The 23,645-nt window shown below is 35.5% G+C and overlaps 1 protein-coding gene across 2 annotated transcripts in view; it reads right to left on the minus strand.

Annotated features, from left to right (window-relative positions):
- The window catches only part of LOC138190738 (two pore potassium channel protein sup-9-like), a 1,051,447-nt gene extending 1,028,620 nt beyond the window's left edge, over window positions 1-22,827 (minus strand). For both annotated transcript variants that reach the window (XM_069134932.1, XM_069134924.1), the window contains exon 1: window positions 22,448-22,827. The gene's annotated coding sequence lies outside the window, so the exon portion shown is untranslated. The remainder of the gene's footprint in view (window positions 1-22,447) is intronic.
- Between the last annotated feature and the right edge of the window lie 818 nt (window positions 22,828-23,645).

Below are 23,645 nucleotides of genomic sequence, written 5' to 3' on the forward strand. Positions count from 1 at the left end.
GGCAGATATGAATTGTCTAGCCATGAGATCGAATCTAACCCAAGATAGGGAGAGCCATCACCACAGCGTTGGCATCGACCGAACGTCTCTCCTCTCCTCTTCGCTCCTCGTCGCTCTGCCGGCCATAAGTTATCTCGTTGCTTGGTTGCACTCGAGTAACCAATCGATTAAGAGAGGCTGCCATATACGAGAAGTGGCCAACTCATCGCTCGTTCCATACACTCGAGTATTAATAGGCGATGAACGATTTTCGTCGAAGCCTTGGTAGTCCACGAATGAAAAAGGCTGGGGTAACGGCACATATGTGTGTACATATATACTGAGCGAATATTCGACGCTTACGGATCAGCATCAAGCGTATTCATTGGCAAACTTCGAAAATCCTGGAACGCACAGTCGCTAGTTTGCATGTTCACATAATAGAACTTTCGCTGGACTCGAACTGTAACGAAATACGTAATTGCGAGTCCAGTGTGCAGTGCTTTATCATCAGGCCATCATTGGCCCACTAGTTTTACCCAATTGCACAATTATCACCATCGCTCCAACGTAGCTAGCGTAATTTTTGGCAAATCAATTGCTGACCGAACGATCGCATCCAACCGTCGAGTAAATCAAATTTTTAACGTTGGCCGAGCATTGGTAATAGACGGAGAGCTGGTGAACTTTTAGTTACGTCATTTCATGAACAAAATTTTCCATCTTTACATACTCTCTTAACATAGCTGATAATTGATTCGGAAGTCTGCCTGGCCTCCAGTACTGCCGAACACGGTGGGAGGGGCGCAAAGGGTTGAAAAAATCAATAGAAAAACGTCATTTCATAAGCGCTAATTTTTTGTGTGGTAGCAGGGAATGATATTTTGAGATATGAAGGTCACAACTCAAAACACTTTTTTATCGTGTTGACGTTTCGGCCCTGGTGGGGGCCCTCCTCAGAACATTTTATTTAAATATCTGTCACGGACAAAAATAAAATAATGTACAACTAGGTTTTAACAAAATTAGACATAGTGGTATAAATAATATGCAAGGATGTTTAAGCAAGTATAAAAGAGGAGTTACCTCGTATGAGATGACACTTCCAATTACATAGAATGCGTGTTGGTAATTGATGAATAAATAGAAACAATAAAAACAATAAAAACAAAAACCGAAACACACTGCGTTCGCGACACGTAATTCCCACGAATTCATATTTGTTGTTAGTTTGGTAAAATGAAATAAAACACACCGCCGTTATAGGTTGAGTCCAGAGCACATAAGCACAAGTGGAACGTCCAGTGTGTAGTGGGGGGAGGTCGATCTCAATAGTTATCAGAGCAACGCAGAGTCAACGGGTTAAAAGGAAACCAAAATTTTTGTTAAGGAGGTAAAATCGAGAGCAAGCTCAGTCGGTAATGGACAATTACAATGGTCGTATCACAGAGATGTAAATATTACTTAGATGTTCTATGTCTTGTTTACGGTTGACAGAATCGGGATGTGCAACAATATTGCACATTTCTAACAGTCGCCTATTGTAATACAACGGTTCGACGTCAATAATGCTGGCTTGAGAATAATTAAAAGAGTGGTCGAAATCGATGGCATGTCTCGTCAATGCAGTATAATTATCCTCGTGTTCATGGATATTGCGTTTATGCTCGGTTATCCTGGTGTGTAGTTGCCTACTAGTTTGGCCTATGTAAGACATGCTGCAATGGTTGCAAGGTATTTTGTAAACTACACCAGAGCGCATACCCAGGGGTAAGGGGTCTTTACCCGAATCAAACATCGAGGATAGATCATGTGCACATTTACCCACAAATTGAATTTTGTACTTAGAGAATGTTCTGTTGAGTGACTCAAACAACCCCGCAACGTATGGGATGGAAATATAGCTTTTTTGATTGGTTTGTGTGGTAGTTACATCGATATTGTTGTTAGGGCTGGTCGATGACAAGATGGAATCGTATTTAAACTTTATATGTTTGTTGAGCAGGCGAGGTGGATAGTCGTTTTTACTTAGTACCTGCTGAATCAAGGACAAATTTTTTTTGTGAAATTCGATACTTGAGAGTCGGATCGCTCTGTCAACTAAGCAATTAATCGTTCCAATTTTGTATGATCTGGGATGGTGAGAAAAAAATTCATTTGAACGACCTTCAGTTATTAGCTATACTTTTTGCCTTGAAGTGTTTGACAGCAAATTTGAAAAATTTCGAGATATTGATAAGGTACAATAGCATAACTACCATTTCATATATCAATAGAATGGGGGGTGTACAGCTACCAAAGTTTGATGCCTTATTGCATGAAATACGGACTTGGTGCGAGTCATGCAAGATCTGGGTGTTGGCGTCATACTTACCATCTAAATCAAATGCAGAGGCAGATACGGTATCTAGAATAGACAATTTAGATAAGGAGTGAGAAATGTCGGAATCTGCTTTCCAAAGCGTTGTATGCAAATTTGGGCAGTACGACATAGAGTTATTTGCATTTAAAATTAATAAGACAATTATCCCATTTTGTTCGTGACATCAGGACCCATACTCATTTGCCATAGATGCTTTTACCATCTCTCGGAAAATTGCGAATTTTAAGCCTTCTTTTTCTTCTATCTGACCCACTCTGAGGAAGATTAATATAGATCAAAATAGAGGAACTGTTGTGGTACCTGCATACCCCACACAACCATAGTGTCCGGTGTTTCTTTCATTATTAGAAGAACAACCACTGATATTAGAACCTGATATCAATCTTTTACTATCACCTGATAGGAATCTCCGGCACTCAAGGGCGTAGACCACGTCCCTCATGGTAGAGAAATTATCAACCAAGAATTCCTAAATAAAAACGCATCAGAAGAGACAGTCGAGATTTTATTAACATCCTTATCAGCATCAACGCTGAAGCCAAATAATAGTTGTTTAAAAGAATGATGGGCCGTTTGTGAAGAAAACAAATACGAAGTATACAGATCAAAAAGCGCTGAGATACTAGTATTATTAAAAAGAAAATTTCAATCTGGTGCAGCATATGGGTCCTTAAATTCAATAAGGTCAGCGAAATCACTGATATCAGGGAATAATGTATTCTTAAGATGCTGTAATAAACAGATTTTTCAAGGGCGTATTTGGATTGAGACTACAGGGACCAAAATAAACAAGCACGTGATACCCTGAAACAATTGTTGTCGATATATAAAAGTTGTCAGATATCACAAAAATGACTTTCAAGCAGATCACTGAAAACGCCTACTGGTTCTTATTGTTATGGCTCATCCCGTTCAAATATTATCACTAATAAAACTGGAAAATATTTATAGATTCGGAAAAGGGCTAGAGACAAGAATACCGGATCTGATAAAAACATCTAAGCCAGGTGCAGATTAACCTAAGCTTGTGTTACCCCGTTCTCAAGAGAGGCCAAGGTTACGTGTTGCCATAGCTCTCTTAGATTATTTAGAGACCACCAAAGATATACAAAAATGATGAATACATTTTTTTTATTCCGTTACGAAAATCTCATGGGTTGGTTATTTCCCAAACACTCAATAGATGGTTAAAAAATGTATTGAACAAAGCTAGTACAGATACCACAGTTTTTATGGGTTATTGGAAAATGTCCTCACGACGTCAGAGCCTGGTTGTTGGCGTCATTTCGTCACCAAATAATCAAAGTTTTAATTTTTATGGAGGGAAATCGTAATTTTTAGGGTTTCAAATTGCTCATGTCACATAAATTAATGAAATGTAATCAATAATATACCTATTCTATTATCGAAGCGAGAAAGAAAAAACCTCATGGGTGTAGACGATCAATTATTTATTTGTGATTTGCTAACGTTTCGGTCGAGGCAAAGGTCGACCTTCATTAGAGCCTGTAAATCGAAAATTGTACAATTGCAAATTTCCGTATTATTATTATTTTTTTTTCTTTCTTTAGTGAAAACAATTTATAACGATGTATAGAGTAACTATTAAACATTATCAACAATCCGAATAACAAAATCAATCACCGAGCATAGTTTTAACATAAAGAACAAGAATATAAATATTTAACGTTGTGTTTACAACAAAGTAGTTATAGCATTCCGGCTGATAGTACAAAGTACGAGTATTTTTGACAAAAAATCAAGTGCATTTAAGTTATAACGATATATTCAATATTGAAGCTGTTATTAAATCAAGAATATTAAGAGACATTTTGTAAAACTTACGAAAACATTACTTCCATTAGCGCCTGATGTTGTTGTTGGTTAGATGTTTAGCGGAGAAGTGCCAGTATTTGAACGGTGATATATGAACTTTGTCAAACGGTCGATACCTTACAATCGATTGGTTATGGCGAGAGTTTTCGAAGTGGTGCAAAATATCTCTTAATTTACAGAAGGGTCGTATAAATTACTTAAACCATCTACATATGAACGTTTGTTAACTGTGTTATCTGTTTTTTTTTTTTTATGTTGATCATCTTCTTGATTGATCGGCGATAATGATCGGTTTCTGAGGTTATAATTTTAACGTTGACAAAATAAAAATTGTGTCCTTTAGTGGCGCAGTGGTTTACTAAAGCAGATCTCTCAAAATCTTTAATTTTACAGTGACATTTGTGTGAGTAAATTATTTTATGCAAATGTTCTACATAACACATATCACAATCAATGCAGTCAATTTGGTAAACAATATTAGATTTATCCATATGTGGTACCTTATCTTTTAATTTGGTGAGTAATAATGCATTAGTGTTGGTGTTTTTGCAAAGTAATTTTACGCCATATTTACTGAGGATTTTACGTAGTTGTTCAGATAACCCTGTAACATATGAAACTACAGAACACGTTTTGAACTCGTTACGATTGTTATTATACTCGTATGTTGTATCAAATTTGTAGGAATTATATAATTTGTGGTTAAGTTTCAAATTGGACTTTTTTAATTAGTGTAGAAGGATAACCGTTATTCACCAATGTGTCTGAATTTAACTTTAGATTTTCTTTTCTGAGTACCGGATCAGCTAAATTCAAATCTCTGTCAGAGAGGCCTGTTATGACGCTTTTCTTATAAATTAAAGGATGGTGAGATTCAAAATTCAAAAAACGACCTGACCAAGTTGGTTTTCTGTACCGGTTAATGAGTAAACGATCATTTTTCTTTATTACTAAGATGTTTAAAAGACTTAAGGAGTTATTGACTTCTGTTTCATATGTTTTTTAGTAAGAAAAAAATTTTTGAATTTCAATCTCACCACCTTTTAATTTATAAGAAAAGCGTCATAATAGGTCTCTCTGACAGAGGTTTGAGTTTAGCTGATCCAACACTCAGAAAAAAAATCTAAAATTAATTTCAGACACATTGGTGAATGACGGTTATTCTTCTACACTAATTAAAAGAACTCCAATCTGAACGTATCGACAAATTATATAATTCCTACAAATTTGATACAACATACGAGTATAATAACCGAAATATTTTGTACCAGTTCGAAAACTCTCGCCATAACCAATCGATTATAAGGTATCGACCGTTCGACAAAGTTCATATATCACCGTTCAAATAGTGGCACTTCTCCGTTAAACATCTCAACAACAACAACTCAGGCGCTAATGGAAGTCCTGTTTTCATAAGTTTTACAAAATACCTCTTAATATGCTGAATTTAATAATAGCTTCAATATTGAATATATCGTTATAACTTAAATGCTCTTGATTTTTGTCAAAAATACTCGTACTTTGTACTATCAGCGAGAATGCTATAACTACCTTGTTGTAAACACAACGTTATATATTTATATTCTTGATCTTTATGTTAAAACTTATTAATATTGATATGCTCGATGATTGATTTTGTTATTCGGATTGTTGATAATGTTTAATAGTAACTCTATACATCGTTATAAATTGTTTCCACTAAAGAAAAGAAAAATAATTATAATAATATGGAAATTTGCAATTGTACAATTTTCGATTTACAGGCTCTGATGAAGGTCGACCTTTGCCTCGACCGAAACGTTAGCACATCACAAATAAATAATTCATCGCCTACACCCATGAGGTTTTCACTTTCTCGCTTCATTAGATTCTACGATCAAGAAATATTACATATATGTTCTATTATCCACACGCAATAAAACACGGTCAACGATCAGCCGTCAGCCTGGTTGCATTAGTTTGATTTTTTTCAAGCAGATGACGCATTGCAAAGTGACAATCCCAATAAGACCCGCCATGCAGCGATGTGGCTGCGCGCAGAAAAGATATAGGCTGAAGCGTGATTAAAAGTATTGCGGGGTGGTCGACTAAGACGACAGTATTTGCGAGGTTCTACAATATACCAATTACGACACCAAATGGTACATTTGCAATATCGATACTGAAGTAAAATATACAGGGTTGACGTCAAGAAGATTGTAAGTCCCATTTTGAATAAAAAAACAACGAAAAATAACGAAAGATTCTAGCGCCAAACACCTCCGTGTAATCTTGAAGAACGATTCTCGAAATGTAATTGACGAACAAACGAGCTTATCTGTATGTGAAGATCGATCGTAATTATGTTCGAGATGATTATACCCCACACAGTTTCTCATTCCCGAAAACCGTAATTGTGTAATAATCTGCAATTCTGTAGACCTTCTTTACTGTCAAGCTCTACAATATGCAAATTGAAGGCGTGTCTGCTAGAGGGCAGCTCAGAGTGCGCTGAAATTGAAAACTCTGGACGGTCTGATATTACTGAATAACGTAAACTACTACTTGTAATTATCTCAAACGAGGCTCTCACATAATTACGATCGAACTTCACATACAAGTAAGTTCGTTTAATCATTAATTATCATCATAATTATCATATTGTTCTGCGTTATTCATATCAAGAAATCGATTACTAATATATGTACAGGAATTTGTTCGCTATGTGAATGTACAGGAATACGTAAATAAATTCACAGTAGAGTTTCAAGGAGCAGGATTCTGATTGTGAGGACTACTTGGAGTAAGTGGACAGTCCCGTAAAAAAGCTCCCTTTTTTCTGTAGGTTGATCCTTGGGTGAGCTTAGACTGAGGAAACACGAACTGGCGTGGTAATTGTAATCGAAGGCCAACGATGCTCGAATTAAGCGATCAGAGCGTAAGGAAAGCAAGATACTCCACCATTAAGATTTATCTGATGCGACTGATATTGATAGTCTCCAAGTTGCTCGGGACTTTTTTCAGGACACCCGGAGCCTCGGTTGAGCACAGCTAGATTTTCGAAAGATATCAACTACCAGAGATCGTATAATTGAGTCGTATATAACGGCGATAAAGAAAACGTCGAAAGAAACGGCGACGTATAAAAAAATCAAGTATCATTGTCCGTCATTCCAAACTGCTCCTTCGTGTGACATCCAGTGATGCATGAAAAATAAAACATATTTGTTCAATGATATTTCTCAAAAGTTTATTTATATTTGTTTCGCATTCAATTCCAGCGTTAATTACGGGCCTTGTCACTAGCATCTCAAATGTTTTCTTAGATCAATTGTTGAGGTTCTCTTCAGAGTATAATGTTTGATCAATAAAGTATCGAATGAAAAAAGTTGTAAAGTGTGCCTAAAATTAATGAAATTGAATTTTAAGAATTTTACAGAAAATTTTGTTGGTGAATAAATCACTTTAAAGTGTTCTAAATTAAATTGTTAAAAATATTCGCGTATCGAAATACACGAGAGTTGATAAGAAACATCAATATATCGTTCAGAAACCCATCGTTATTGCTATCACAAACGCAATTCATGTAATTTATATTACTCCCACAGTATGCAAGGAGCCCGAAGCTCTTCGATCTCCATTTTCGACAGATACATTGCTACTCCAGGGCAACTTCATAATCTAAATCATACAGGCTATGCTAATGAAACGTGGATATTTAGATGTTTCATTAAAAATAGCTACTCCTATAAAACGGCTGAAGGAGGATTTTCTGATGCACGTGACTATTAGACCATACATTTGGAATATCTCTAAATTCTCATCCACCGAAATGCCAGCTCCTGAAACACTTTGCCTATCGTAATTCTGAGTCCCTCGGTGTTCTTTGTTCAAATACAACTTCATGAAATAACTATGTGCGTAAACTATTTTCCGTAAATATTCTGAACTGCCAAGTCAGCTCAAAGCCTTATCTTGCATTTCACCTGTAATAATAAGAATTGGCTTATTGCATACTACTTGTAGTTGAAGGATAGTTTTCACTTTCGTAATTAATCCTAGTACCATTCACAGAGTACTTCGTAACCAGAGTGTTGGATATATGTAGGACATTTTTACTTTAGATCAGTCATTTATTAATCAACGACGTTTCGGTCGAGCCCCGGCTGATCACCTTCAGGGTACTCAAAAAAATTACAAATGCTTATCCCGATATTCGTATAAAAACGTGTTCTTAGACAGCAGACGTTATTCCTTATTTTTCATTCAAGACAATTTCATATTAAATTACTCGCATTGTATGACCAACAGAGACAGCAACTATTTTTCGACGCGTGCGTGTCATGACCTCTTAGAAGTTAAACGCGCATTACATGCGACTTTTACGTTCACGTTAATTTTAACATAATAATTTGAAACAAAAGAGAAACATTATGAATTACTATTGTGAGATAAGGATGTTGTGCGCGTGAAGGCCTTGAAAGAAGCAGCGTATATTAGGTAAGAGGTTCATCTCATTTGCCTTGTAAACTGCTCTGAATGTTCAATTTATTTAGTAATTGAACCAAATTTATGTTCACCTGGTCAGGTTAACTAGGATGTATTTTAGAACTTCAATTTTACTCAAGCGTATGCTTCAACGTAAATTTTTTGCAGTACACGGAAAAAAAAATTCAGCTCGTGGAACTAAATATTAGATAGTTACTTGTAAACAGTTCGTCGAACTAAACGTTCTGTTATTGGAAGAGCACTGCATGGTTCGTATAACTGACTGTTAGTCAGCTGTCATAGCTGTACGTTGTTCAGCTCTCTCAGCTAAACAGCTTCGTTCGAAGAGCTAGACCAGAATTTTTCGGCTCCGCTCACAGCGCTTATTATTAAATAGTACAATTATATTGCTATTAGTATTATTTTTCATCATTATTGTCATTATTTATTCAGTGTCATTTACATATTTGAATGGACTATTTAAACAATTATCTATCAACTGTATTTAAATCATACTCATGAAATTTGAAGGTTATGAAATATGTCAACGCACCAGAGCACAGCGCAACTTACAGCTCTTAGAGCAAAACCATTCAGCTGTGAGAGCTGAACAACTTGCAGCTATCAGAGCTGACTAATATATAGTTGCTGTAACTACAAGATAGACCGTAGAGTGCGTATAGTTACTGGAGCTGTAGAATACAGCTCGCCGAACAGAATTTTTTTTTCCGTGTAGTTCAACTTTTGTCAATATTCAATAAGAGTGAAATTAAGAAAAGAGTTTATTATACTGCGATAGTATATTTTGCAACTAGTGCGGGAAACTGGCAATTCCTGACGCGTCTGAGATGTGTAGGACAAGCCAAAGGCGATTGCAGCATTCACACGAGTCGTTGTCTAGAATAAAATTTCACTGTTCGGAATCGATGTTTGAAAATGTATCCCATTCCTTTCCGTTTCGTCCATCCATTTTGTACCGCTCCCATACACCGGTAGATGGAGTGATACGGATCGTTCTGATTCCAACCATCTCTTTACATTACCACTTCATCGAGTTTCTTAGTTACGTCAACGAGTATAAAAGAAGCAATTATTCATCGCTGCAGTATTTCGATTCTGGAATACTTTGTAGTGAGAGAATGAGTTCGAGGAAAAATCAATCGTGCACTTACGTAACTCACATACAATTCATCAGGTTATTCACCGGTGACAGATAAGTGTTCTTTCCTTTGATTCAAAAGAATGTAGATAATTCAGATTATACAATGAAATCATAAGGTTAAAATTCGTAGCTGAGATAACCAAACATTAGAAAAATTACTGATTTAAAACTGTGAAATGTTTAGAAGTTCAATTTTTAAAATATGAATACATTTTTTGTTTCATTACGGTTAAGTGAATCTGAGACACGTCCAAAGATGCGTAATAACAAATCCCAGAAGTCCATCATAATTCAAAGTACCTACTAACATTACGAACTTTAGCCTCATCTAATATCAATCAGTTCAAGATCTTCAATTCAAAAAAAATAACTATGCAACCAATTCAAATGAAATTATTGAATTATAAAATCCAGACTTCGGTAGTAATTGCATTTTTTTTTTATAATTATAATATTTTTAAACGATGTTTCAAATCTCAAGCAGATTCAATTACAGTACCAATTCCTGACTTCGATATAATTTTCTGTCAAGGGGGTCTAACTTGGACTTGGTCTTGGTCTAAGTTAAACTTAAGTGTTGACAGTGTCAACAGCTTTACTGTAAATTCTGTCGAGGTTTTTGTGTATTGGCCAATCTTTGTAAAACTGTACACATCGCTGATCCATTCGGCTTAGATCGAATGTAAATTTCTTTTTCGACACTCTGATAATTAGTATTACGTAGAAGACGAAAGATTTTTATAACATCGTTACTATTTTTCCACGGGCTGTGAATGTGGTAATTTGAGAAAAATGCACAAGAAGTAACTGAGATATTTGAACTATTTACTAGCCTAAGCAATTCAAAACTTCTTCGAATTTACTTAAATTTTTCCTTGTTTATCGCGAAATTATAAATACCGTGCAACTTGATATTAAACACTGCCAAAAAAATTGGCATAAGAGTGCAAAACCGTTATACTGAAAAACGTTAGAACTACGGCAAATCTTATTAGAAAATTCTTCTTTTCTCGGTGCAGGTAAATCGATTCAAGCTTTGGGAAAGTTTGAAAGTATTTGCGATTGTGCTTGTAGGCTGGCTCGAGAAAATTCGAAGGTCGATATCAGAATACAAAAAAAAATGAAATTCAAGTATCAGTAGCGTACCATAACCTCAAAGTGACAAAGATCTGTTGTTAGTATATTTAGTGTTTTCGTCAATTTGTTTTACTTTTTCGAACCAACCCACGAGCACAATCGTAAGTACTATCATTTGCTAAAATTTGAAGAGATTGCATTACTTAGAAAAAATACGGATTGTAAAATATGATCTGCTTCATTTGATCGAGGGCTGACAATCCATTAACACAAATATAAAAAAATATTGTTGTGGTGGATCTTGGAAGTGTAGGTCTTTGATTAACAACAAATTTTGCCGTCAACGTTTCGACTATGATTAGAGTCATCCTCAGGACGTGTTTAATGCATCTATTTTAATTAAAAATTATTACCCGCCGGGCCTATTATATAGAATCATCAATCAAAGGTATAAAAAAATCCGAAAACAAGACAACAATAACTCCTTGATCCCAACAAATAAAGAGAACTTAACATTTATTTCTATTCCATAAGTTAATGGTTTGTTTGAATCACTAAACTGAACGTTTAAAAAATACAACGTACAATTTGTGAGTAAAAATGTCAATGACTTACGCTTGTTTTTTGATACAGGGAAAGATAGACTACCATTTGAAAAACAATCAAACTTAGTATATAAAATCTGTTGTAAGGATTGCAACAAGCCATATATTGGACAAACTAGCCGTTGCTTAAATGTACGAATTAATGAGCATAAAAACAATTTCAAAGACTCAGACGACCATCATACGGTATTAACAAAACATGCATTGTCCTTAAACCACCAGTTTGATTTTGATAATATTAGGATATTACATAAAGAACCTCGATATTATAATCGACTAGTTTTAGAAATGTGTAATATCGCCAATCATATTAATTCGGTCAATCTTAGGCAAGACACAGAAAACTTAAGTGAAATTTATATTAAACTAATCACTGATATGAAGTCGTAGGCAGTTGAACGACCTTTTCATCTGTATGCTTAAGAACGACCTTCTCACTTATTTCACACTTTTTATGTCTCTAGTTACTCTCCTCTTCTTATCTATGTTCACTCGGTACAAGAAACGGATTATATTCTATTTACTCATTGTCCTCCGACTTTCTTTCGGTAACGTTTTTATAACAGAGTGTTTTTGTGTTCTGAAAATTCGACCTGTTAGTTATTTTTAATCATCAATAAAGGTATTCGAACGACCTTCTCATTTGCGGGATGTGAACGACCTCTTACTTATCTCACACTTTTTATATGCATTTGTTTACTTTCTTCTTCTTATCCATGCTCACTCGCTACAAGAAATTCGTTTATATTCTACCCACCCACCCTCTCCAACTCTCTTTCTGTAACGATCTTTAGACACAATGGTTGTTTGTGAAGAAAAAAACTTTTTTGACTAGTTCGCCATTTTAACCATCAATAAACCTAATGGAGCGATGGGAGATAAAGAAAGTAAAAACAAAAAAAAGTGACAACCAAAATCATAACTATGTTATTTTATCGATTGACTTCTTACCGTTTTTAACATTTTGTTACATTACATAAGGTTAGTTTCCTTTTTTTTTTATATACATAGTTTATGATTTATTTTTTTATTATTATTTATACTTTTATTATATATGTATTATTAAGGTTGTTCCGATTTGGCACCAACAATGTATTGTAACTTATTGTTTCCAATAGATGCATTAAATATGTACTGAGGATGACTCTAATCAGAGTCGAAACGTTGACGGCAAAATTTGTTGTTAATAAAAGACCTACATTTCCAAGATCCACCACACACTTATACTACAAGGTCAAGATCATTTTCAAATAAAAATAATATTTTTTAATCACCGACTTCCCAATCTTACGAATAATTTTCGGTCCACCGCTACGCTATTGATATGTATTTTCAATCCATTGATGGTTTTATTTTGTTTGAATTAATATTCTCCCCCAGGCTTTGGTACCCCACAACCTGTTATTTTGAATATATGACGTTGATTGTACAGTGTTCCACAATTTCGTCATGAACCGGTACGTACTTTATTTACGTTCATTCGTATTTTCTCTCACACGGAGAAATTTTAAATTCCAAAGATATTTCAAAAAAGTCCGAAAGGATTGATCTGCATCTGTAGTTACAATTCTAGGATAATATTGTTGTATAAATAACGTTGCTCTTTTTGACAGAAAATGTATTTCGACTTCTTTTTCAATAAATGTACCAGGCGTTCCTGTAGTCACAATTTTCTTCAACATGATCATTATTATGATTATTCGTAATTTTCGTAGACTACTGTACATGACTATTAATTTTACGCCATTCTAATTCTAATACAAGTCTCAAACGGAAAACTTTTTCGGTGATCGAACATTTGGAATGTTATCAAAACGCATGATACTTTATGCATACACTATATTTGAAAAAAAATCATTTTACATGAGTTCCGACACTGAAACTTCATCGAAATTCTCTGTCAAAAACGAGTTTTTTTTTTTTTTTTTATACGATGTAAACTTTGCCATCCCGTGTAGAAAATGTATAAGTTTTATGATAATTTCTCGGAATAGTTATCAATCGATCGATTGATCTTTTAGTTTCGCTCAAATATGTTCTCCACTTATATATTACATCTGGAGAAATCTTTTAATAAGTATATATGTAACAAGTATTACAGTAAATCTTCTCTTAACAAGTCGTCGCATCGTGTTGTTTGTTACATTCGCGCTGGTACGATTACATCTACAGCTGCAATGCCTTCATGGCCGAAATCGAATCAAATAATTGATTTTTTGACTTATTTGACTCGATTCGACCTACGACACCGAAAATCCATCACACAGGGTATAAGATTGATGAAAATCGCATCAACTCCTACCATTGAAAAGCAAATTGAATGCTAATTGAGATAACAATTACTCAGTGGAACAATCTATCTTTAATAAAACTACCAGTCAATAATATATCACAAATTCGCGAATGCTGAAAACTGTAACGTAACCTTCTAATATAGCATACCTATGATAAAATGCTATGCATATTTTAATGAGTTGAGCCAAAAGTTTTTAGAAAAATTGCAGTAAGGATACTATAAAACACTTTCTAGGCGACCTTAGAATCCACGCCAGACGTAATACAGCAATCCTGACGTGAGTACAAAGTATAGTGTAACAACGCTGGGCAAAATATTAATTAAACAACAATGGTTCTGCGATGGATGAGGGGAAGAGGACTACCTTAAAATTTGATGTACAACAATCATGAGATCATTTGAAAGCTCTGAAACCTCCTGAAATGTATAAAATCTCTGAAACTACATGAAATCCCTTGAAAATCTGATAAAATATTGTGAAATCACCGAAAATCTCTGAAATCCAATGAATTATTCGGAACCCTATGAAAGTTTTTGAAATTTTACATATCATGTAAAATTGTTTTAATTTGTTTGAAATAGTGTGAAGTTCTGTGAAATTATTCCAAACCTGATGAAACCCTATAAAATCATTTGGAATTTCTTATGCTTTTAAAATCATATAAAATCCCTGAAATTCTTTGAAATCATTTCACATGTCTAAGATCAAGAATGGGTATGCGCGAAAAACTTGAGTTTTATGTAACAAAAGAGCGTATATTAACAAGATCACGCAGGAGGCTGTCTCAAATTGGAAGGCAATATACGCCGCGTGACAAAATTATCAGGACGTATATCAACATGATCAACATGATCACATAGAAAGTTGGATAAAAGTTAAAGACTTATACGCCTCTCGGGTTCTAGTCAGATTCAAAAATAAATGCAAAATGTTTTTTGCGCGCTTTCGATTTTAGAATTAGCCAACGGCCAAAATAAGAAAAAAACAGCTTATACGCCATTTGATTTTAAACAGTTACCAAAATAATTTTTAATAAAGCGGCTCATGCGCTCTTTTGAATTTAGTCAATAGCGAAAATGATCAAATATGGTGATAATAATTATGCAATGTACCCCCAATATTATTATAAAAAAAAGGATAAATCGTTTAAATCGGAACCAAATAACTTTATCAAAAAACGTATCAGACAAAAGTTGTTGGCGACAAAAAAAATGTGAAAGTATCCTACTTTCATCCACGTATCTCCAAAAATAAGGCAGAGAAAACAAAAAACCGTTTAAATGAGGACCTGAGGGGGGAGGTGAAAACGCCAAAGTTTTAAATAATTAGAAAAATGTTAAATTTGTATATATGCGACAGACATATCTAGCATCCCCACCATCCCAGTGGTGCTCCGTCTAAACAGCAGTTCTGTTTAAAAATACATTTGCATTCGCCTTTTTCTCCCTTATTTGTTCGGATACGAAAATGAACGTAGGATACCGTTTGACGTATTTTTTTTTGTGGTCAACATCTTTCGTTTGAGATATTTATTTACTAAAGTTACGAGTTTTCCAATTCAACGGTTTAACCCTTTTTTATACATATAATGATCTCGGAAGTTGATTGCAAAATTATTACCACGATTCGATTCTGCGTAATCGAATTACCCATGGTTCGAGTTTCTAAATTGATACCTGAAAAGTACTACCTTCCAATTTTTCCTGGCCTATAATGTCCGCGTGGTTATGGATTAGTCAGTCTCGTGAGAGTGCAGCGCGAGATAAGGATGCGGGGTAACGAAAGACGTCTACTCGGTTATCCACGTGTCGAAATCCGAGCCCACCGCCCTCGTCGTCGCCTCCGGAAACGGTTTATTCGCAGTTAGCTCACCGCGCACGTCATCCATCCGCGCTGCACCACCGCCGCAGTGTCGGCGTCGCGTCGAAAATATAGAGTCGAGTCAACCCTGTACCAATTTATATTGCTTCACGCTACCTGCATTTAATTACGACACCAACTCGACTGATCCATTTACTGTGTTCAGTCGGGCAGCTCCCGTTACAATTTCCAGTAACTTTACGCTAGTCTTCACGTACGTTAATCTAGATTCAGAAACTTCGCTTCTCTCCTTCTCCTTTCCAATTTGAATCCGCGATGATTCGTGTCTTGTGGACTTGAGATATCGATATTTAGGTTTTGGATTATTTTTAATAAATAAAGAAACACCTTATCGCACTGACTGTAAGTCAATTACAGGTTTCTTGTACTTTTATTTATATTATACTTTTTCCGCTTTCGTTGTGTCGATTTCTTGCTAATAGTGACAGCTCATAGCCTCATTACCGATACAGATTGATGATCTTTTGCCGCTCCACTGACCTAACTTTAAAATCAATTTCGTCATTTTCTTGATATTTTTTCCAACTGGGAAGTTATTATAATTTTTCGAAATATTTCGTGCATTTGATGTAATTAATAGGATTGTTTGAAAATAATTTTTCCCGTTTTTGACCTTTTATTCGCGCTTTTGCTGGTTTTATATTAATCTTTTGCTTGTATTATTTGTACCGTGTAAATATGTTATTTAGCTTCTGAGGACGGCCCTCCTCAAAGGGCCGAAACGTCAAGTAATTGACAGTGTTATATTGGACCTAAAACACTGAGAATTTGCACTCACCAGATTGAATAAGGTCGAAGAAAATCTTTAATAAACCAGATTCTCCGAACTATACATTGAAAAATAATTTGAAATCTCAGGTGGTCAGACCCGGTTTTCAACGTCATACCGGTGTAACATTTACGATACATTATTTGTTTGGAAATCATTACGAAACCGTTTTTCTTTCACATTTCAATTCCCCGTTCCCATTAAAATCAGTTAAATGGAGAAGGCCGTCTGCGATAATAAAATTGTCTGTACTAATGATTAAAGAACTTTTTCGCAATAGTAATCACCTGAAATCATACGCAAATATGCTATTACGTAGTTTATCAGAAACTTAAAAATACTACTGCATTGATGGATTAGATCCCTTCCAGCAATAATCATGCAACGTCGGCTTACGATATTCGAGTCTTCGAGTCAAATTTAGTGAACACTGCCGTTTTCAGTTACCGTATAACTTACCAGAGAATATACAAGACTTTTTGTTTTCCGAGCGTCAGGTTCTTTTCAATTTTATCTTTGTACTGCCCATGGTAACGTCATACATATATACACTAGATTGTCCAATATTCAGATTTAAAAAAATTGAAAAATACTACTAAGTTAAGTAGACGCCGGAAATTAATGAGATCGATTGCCCGGCCACGTGCAGGGACGTAAGAAAAAAAAACAGGTTCACAAGTTCAACCACCGTGGTTAAAATCATACAAACCTTGTTTTTGATTGATGACGAAACAAAGCATTGATAAAGGTATACACCATACAGGAAAAATAACACCGTATAGAATGAAATTGACAGCACAGCTTCATTGTATTCCATAGATGTCGATTAGGGTAAAATTTTAACTGCAGGGTATTTCTCCCAAAATGATAATTTAGCATTACAAGAAAAAAAAATGACGAATAAAGATTCTTTATTTGTGCTTATAAATTTTTAAATGAGCTTCAAATTTAATTGATACAGTGTAATTACACGATAGCGAAACTGATTTTTCGATTGTAAGGATTTTATCGTACCTACTTCGTAGAAATTAACTATTCTTCGGGAGAAATGACACAAGTCTTTGCTTTAACTATTGTACTACCATACTTCAATATAACTAACTTCTTAGAATTCTTCTTCCATATCGCTCGTTCCACGTCAAACCGTACGATTTTCGGTAAAAATTTTAATCAATGATTCCGATTATTCTTAAATTTTACAGACGCATTCTACTAATGAAATAATGGAACACGTGTTTCGCGAAAAAAAATTTACGATTTTTTTTTAAGATGTGCATGGTTGAAACTTGCAGGAAATCACAAAGAACGTCGCGCATGCGAACATTCAAACTACTGTATCTTCGAATGCATTGGTCTTACAAAAAAATGCAAGAAATCGATTTTGAAGATCTTGAGTCATTCTATGCAGTGATTTATTTCAAATTTGCGTTTGACATTATTGAATAATTATTATTTTGTTTATAAATTTCATTTGCTATTTTCATGATTAACTCACCAACTTAAAATTTTGAAAAGCATATCATCGTGTTTCCACTTCAATTCTGTAGTAACAGTCAAAATATGAAAATAGAGTTCGAATGTGGTCTATTTTTTTTTAATACTCAAAAAGATTGCGACCGCGCGGCGCGCTGTCGTCAGCGCAGAGTAGGTTTACACAGGGACGATAGGTAAAACGGAAATATAGCGTTAAACATGAATTAACGACTCAAGTGAGTGTTTATTTTTATTTTTTGCATACATTTGCAATAGTCCACTTAATAGCTAACGATGTAACTTTTACTTCAATTTTGTCGTTTTCTTTTGGAATAAATGAATGGTACATTCAAGTTCCGCGAATCATCTTCGCTTTCTTAAAACGGTTTTGGAGTTCTTGAGCTTCCGTTTTATAATCATCAAGAGAAAAGAATTCGGTATTAATATTTTTAATATTTTCGTTAACCCACATGAAAAATTTGGCAGGGTTATTTATTGGGTCGTTTACATTTTGCAAACTTACTCTTGCAGCTAATCTTTTGATTTTGCCTCACAAACCATCGCAAGGTCCTTTTCCATGAAACTCTCAAAACAACTCTGACGAAGTGTCCGTCTGTACGCATGCGCTTTCAACACGACAGACCTGCAACTGAGAGTTAAGCCGCCGCGTCACGCGGTCGCACTCTTTTGGAGTATTAAAAAAAAATAGACCCCATTCGAATTCCATTTTCAAATTTTGACTTTCTTCAGAATTGAAGTGGAAACACGATATTCTTTTCAAAATTTTATGTTGACGAGTTGGTGATGAAAATGGCAAGCGAAATTATAAACAAAAAAATTAATATTTAACAATATCAAACGCAAATTTAAAATATATCACTTCCTAGAATGGCTCAAGATCTTCAAAATCAATCTCGTACATTTTTTTTCACGACCAATGGATTCGAAAATACAGTAGTTTGAATGTTCGTATGCGCGACGTTTTTTGTGATTTCTTGTAATTTTCAACCATGCATATCTTCTTCAAAAGAAATCGCAAATCTTTTTCGCGAAACACCTGTTCCATTATTTCATGAGTAGAATGCGTCTGGGAAATTAAAAAAAAATCGAAGTCATTGATTACAATTTAGTGTACGGTTTGCCGTGTAACGAGCGATATATGATTTAAGTATTAAAAACAGAAACGCGGATTTGAAGTTATATTCGTTCGCAAGTTTCCATTGCACAAACAAATTTATTCCTTGGGCAAGTACTAACTTCATGTTAGGAAAAATATTATTTTCTATTTATATTAATCGTTGTATATCCTTTCAAGTGAACACTGTTGAATATCAACTCACCATCGGGTTTTTAAATACGAAGGGCATCGCATTTTTCCTTTCACATGAAATACGTTTAGAGAGATACAGAAGAATAACGGTTTTAGCGACTTTTTTTTGAGAATACAACATGCGAGACATTTTCCACCTTGAAAAATACACGAGAATTAATGTCGAATAGTTTCATTTCAAAAGATTAAGCAGGCATTTATTCTAATCGAAAATATAGACTTGCTACAAGAATTACTCGCTCACTTATTCGACGCACTTACGACACACAATTTCTACAAAAACAAAACGGAACTAACGATATGCATCAACGATCACTTAGTTTGGTCAAACAGATCTAGATGGTATTGCTCTAGCAGGCATGATTAACCAACTTTACCTCCCGCACCAATATTGACTTATTTTCATGCCATCAGAGAGAAGGCAAACAAATCCGAAGACAAGATTAAATTTTGTATTGTGAAATATCTGGGCGATTTAATTTTTTTCGTGATTCAGAAGATATTTTTAAATATTTACCATATAGGTGGGTTTGATTACGACAGGTGAGAGGAATACCTTTTGGGGATAGGTACACAAAGGTATGATATGTGGTTCATAACGGGATTTTTTTCTAACTTATTCTTTGCCATCATTGACAATATTCTTCGTTAATATATTCCAGAAGAAAATCGAAAAATTTCTTATAGACCCAATAATGATTTCGGAAAAATCAGTCATTTGTTGCATTTTAGTATATAAAAAGTACGGATATCTCAGATTTTGTTTAATCCCTCATACTGTCAAAATATTTTGTGATATGTCAGAAAACCTAAAAAATGGTAATGAAATTACTCTGTTTCCCGAATTTTCTAGAGCATAACACAGCTGAAGCATCTATCAAGTTTTGTTCTCTTATCCGCACGGGATCCATAGAATATTTCTTTTCAACTGTGTAACAGTTTTCAGATTTTCTAAACTTCAATTCGGACCGTCTTAAATCAACCAGAACCCTGTATTAAAAATACCTTTACAACAAAGTGGGATTAAGAGCTTATATTACGTCACTTGAGCTGAATCGACGGAATTGTAAATCAACACGGAAATATAGGGATCTGATTGCACCACTTTGACGTATTGATGTCGCAGCCCCACCAGAGAGAACCAGCCCAGATGTAAAATCGATTCTCGGATGGGATCTCCGTCGAAAGATTGTGACAAAATTCAATGCAATATTCCCACTTTTCACTATATTCTTTGTTGCAATATCGTACACAACACCACAATAACAACAGCAATTTTAATAAGTAAAAAGGCAAAATATATTGAGACATTGAAGACTTGATTTTTTCAATTTAAAGTACATTTACACGATTATTTTATTTTCTCGTTATAAGAAGATCTTAAAAATGAAATAGTGTATAAAATATACAAACAAAATATGTATACCATAATTTCAAATAATTTTTAAACCTTTTGCGGTCACACACTGGGTCATATTTGACCCCAGAAACCATGTATTTCTTATGGGACGAACAATAAGTGCAAGCACGAAGGGTTAAAGCGGCAAAAATTTATTTCAAATGTTTTTATCTACCTGTACCTAATAGCGATTAACGAGAAAAACCACCCTACTTCAAATATTTAAATAATACTATGTTCCAGATTTCGCAAAAGACTTTATTTCTTTTACCACCCAGACCTGTAGATATTTGAATTTAACGATCAAACAGACAGTTTACACGTACCTACAAAACTTAGCTTGTTAGATGTGACGACTTATCAAATGGAAAACACTCAGACTGGTTAGAAGTTGAGAAACTGAGTAGATATACTCGTACATTACTAAAAAGATATATGATTCTGAATTTGAGTTTATACACTTTCCAACTCAGACGCTTATTCTCTTGGCTGTGTAAAATCCAAATGAATACTGCAAGCTGTACTGTTACACAAACAATTGAGATGAATGTAATTTTTTTATCAGTAAGACCGAATGGAAAAGCACAATATTTCGAACACATGAGACTCAGTAAAATGTGTGTAACACTGGCAGTGTGCGCGTAGCTCGGACGTTGCATTTTCACCAGAGATTCCCTGTATAATTATGATACCTCCATGCAACTCAAGTTTTAAAATTAGCTGGGATATAGCTTATTCCTGAGTTTTTTATTCGTACTGTAAAATGTAAACATTTCGAAAAATCCGCGTTTCTGAAAGTCTCTGAAGGGCATTTATATTGGTGCCTATGAATTGTCGAGTTTCTCGAAACACGCCTGTAAATGTCTTGTAACTGTTGATGGCCCTATAGTAGTAAAAACGAAGGTACAATTCTCTATAAAATGTTGTAAGAACAAAAAAAATACCTCTTCAAATACACATCATAAAATATCATGCTGACTTATCTTACAAAAGCATTTCCTCACTTGTGTAGCAATCGCAAAAATTTTCGCGCGTTAAATTATAAATTTAGTATCAACGTATAAAGCCTATAAAAAGCTCAAAATAAATTTCTTGATTTCTATGCCCAAAATATACGTATACAGCAGCCGGTGAAGCATATATCTTCAAATTTACGTACAAGACCGCGACAGAAAAGAATATTTTTTTAACTGATGCAACGTACTGTAATCTGACGACGTCTCTAATATCTACTGTACGTAAAATAAAGCTTTTTCACTATTTCGTTGACCGTGTAGTTCGCTTCCAAAATGAGCGTACGCTGCGTTCTTTTGAAATACTTGTAATAAAGATGCCACGCTAATTATACCGTTCCATGTCTTGTCAAATATAGAGCGTACAAGTTGCAGGAAAATGAAATAACGTTCGCTTGCTAACAGTTAATAACAAACTAGATGTGAAAAATCGACCGACTTTAGGAGGCTTCGTTCAAGATATTCACTGTAGAATCTAACAATGAAAATCAAACTAATGGTACGAAAGAAGGAAACGAAATGCAGGAAAGAAGCAAGGCGCGGAATAACGAGCAAACTATGAAATGGAAAGCTCCAGCTCCTATCTGGCAAGGGATGCCAATATTGCGCTGCTCGTCCTTTCACCCTGGTGGCAAATTTTCACCGTCAACCCGAGTCGATGAGATCTCGCCTACCGGTGCTCGCGCCTCTTATGATTCTGCCCGTATTGACGTAAATAACACGGTTAGGTGGTTATGCCTACTTCCATTATACACCGGATAAGGAATCGAACTTACCTTGTAGCCCTATACCGTGCTCCCCTGGCGTGGTGAGCATACGCAAACAGAAGCCACCACCGAGTTCCGCTGCATCCTCATTGCACTGCACTGCACCATCCACACAACACCATCCACTGTTCGCCTCCCACCGCCCAAACTCCACCCCCGGTTGTCCCTCTCGCTCCCGTGATAATTCCTCGTCTATTGCACTCTCCGCTCTCTCTCTCTCTTTCTCTCTTTCTATCTATACATATATATCTAGCTATCTATCACTCCATAACTCCTCTCTCTCCCTCTCTCGCTCTATCTCTCTTACTTTCAGCGTGTCTCGCGGTCTCCCGATCGTGACGCAATCAGGAGCTACGCCCGTGACAGCCACTGGGCATCTACTGGACCACGGAGAGAACGGCGCAGCCTCTAGTTCCGATTTTAGCCACAACCAGTAAGAGAGGCGCCCTACGCTTCTCTCCCACCCCTATCGTCACCCCCTTACCAAGCTTCTACCCCATCTGAAAGAGAGAGAAGAGATGAGAGAGAATTTCCCGGGCGGGTCTCACACGATGGAGAAGCTGCTGCGGCTGCTGCTGCTGCTGCTGCCAGCCAGCCGAACGACACAGCGCAAGGCTTCTCCCTCTATCTCTCTCTCTCTTTCCTGCTTCCTCTTTTCCTCGCTCACCTTCTCTCTCGTGCTTTCGGCAGCGACAAAAAGAGTTCAACAGCGTAGTGCCCAGATTACGAAAAAACAAACTCCCCACCGTTCTGCGATTCCAGAATTTTCAATACTTTGAAGGAACAGCATATGTACCTGCATATACCCGGACTTTTCTTAGGCAAAGCTTGTCGCATGCGTGGGACAGAATTTGTAGAGACTTAACTACATCTGCAGGGGCAAAGCAGCCTCACTTTTATCGCAAATTAACCCGGAAAGCACAATTATTGTCTCATGACCGTTTATTTCGACCTATTTTTATTTTTATTTTTGTGGCCTGCAGCTACCGAGAAACAAAAGGTAAAAACTGTCTAATGAACCGTCGGATAATGTTCTCACAGTAATTGTAAGCAAGGACGTAAGAAGTGAAACGGCGAAAAATCAAACATTCTGTCTTTAAACTTTATCATTATAGTCCGACTGTAAGATGTTGAGTGACTTCATAAATTAAAATAACTTTAGCTAACTGATGACTTCAAATGAACCTGGATGACATTACATGACTTC

The sequence above is a fragment of the Neodiprion pinetum genome, chromosome 1, assembly GCF_021155775.2.
Source record: "Neodiprion pinetum isolate iyNeoPine1 chromosome 1, iyNeoPine1.2, whole genome shotgun sequence".
In the NCBI taxonomy this organism is placed as follows: Eukaryota; Metazoa; Arthropoda; class Insecta; order Hymenoptera; family Diprionidae; genus Neodiprion; species Neodiprion pinetum.